Below are 1,281 nucleotides of genomic sequence, written 5' to 3'. Positions count from 1 at the left end.
CACCATGACTAACTGGCTTCCAGCAGAAATGAAATCAAGACAGCACAAAAACTCTTGACAAGTCTATTTTTTTAAGCTCGTCTCTTAACAAATCTTGAGTCTCTGGGTGATGAAAATAGTCTGCGTTCAACTATTAACCTAAAAGGTTGGCAGTTCAAATCCAGCCAGTAGTGCTGTGGAAGAATGTCCTGGCAATCTGTTTCTGTAAAGACTACAGCCAAGAAGACCCTATGGAGCAGTTCTACTCTGTAACACATGGCATCGCCATGAGTTGGAATCGACTTGACAGCAACGAATTGTGTGGGTTCTTAACCAATCACTAGTTCTTCTGGTATAAAATTAAAATTATCTTCCCATAAAAACTTGTTCCTCTTCCTTTTTATTCCTATTATGTAAAATACTAAAATCTCAATCATCTTCTGTTCCTTCCTCATCTCTTACTTCCCATTGATAGTTACAGTCTTCCCAATTCTACCTTTGAAAATGTCTTTCAGATCTATGCAATTTATTTTGAAATGCATCAAAAAAAATAAAAGGATGGATAGGTGGATAGATATGTGATAAAGCAAATACGTATAATAAAATGCTAATTACAGAATCTAGATAGTGAGTACACGTGTTCACTGTACAATTCTTTCAACTCTTTTTATATTTGAAATCTTTTTTATAAAATATTGAAAAAAAAAGTCTCTACATTCAGGCATTACTCAAATGCATGCCCTTTTTACCTCTCTTCTGAACTACCCTGGGCGCCTTACCTCAGGAGCTATCCTCAGAAACCCTGGTAGCGCAGTGGTTAAAGGGCTTGGCTGCTATCAAAAGGTCAGAGGTTTGAACCCACCACAGGAGAAAGGTGTGGCAGTCTGCTTCCATAAAGATTACAGCACTGGAAATCATAAGGGGAGTTCTACTCTGTCCTATGAGGTCGCTATGAGTCAGAATCAAGTTGATGGTTAACAGGTTTGGTTTTTTTCAGTAGCTATCCTCCAAGATGGCCCCCAATGATCCCTTCCTCCTGGTATTCATGCCCTTGTGAAGCTGCCTCCCCCATGTACTAGGAATGGTCTGTGTGACCAACAGCATATGGCAGAAGCGATGGTATGTCATTTCCAAGATTAAGTTATAAAAGCTTGCAGCTTATAACTAGTAAAAAATGTCTGCCTTGAGTACTATGCTCTTTTAAGAACTATCTATATGGGATCAAAATGACAACAGCAACTCAAAAGATTAGACAGGTACTTTAGGTGGCAGTGAGTTTATGTTAATGGGGAAGGAACAACT

The 1,281-nt window shown here is 38.7% G+C and overlaps 1 protein-coding gene across 1 annotated transcript in view; it reads right to left on the bottom strand.

Moving 5' to 3' along the window:
- BAG4 (BAG cochaperone 4) overlaps positions 1 to 1,281 on the bottom strand; it is a 35,558-nt gene that overhangs the window by 33,479 nt on the left and 798 nt on the right. The window lies entirely within an intron of this gene.

The sequence above is a fragment of the Trichechus manatus genome, unplaced genomic scaffold, assembly GCF_000243295.1.
Source record: "Trichechus manatus latirostris isolate Lorelei unplaced genomic scaffold, TriManLat1.0 scaffold00109, whole genome shotgun sequence".
NCBI classification, from domain to species: domain Eukaryota; kingdom Metazoa; phylum Chordata; class Mammalia; order Sirenia; family Trichechidae; genus Trichechus; species Trichechus manatus.
The sequence above is the reverse complement of the archived record's forward strand: the minus strand, read 5'-3'. Positions and strand labels throughout refer to the sequence as shown.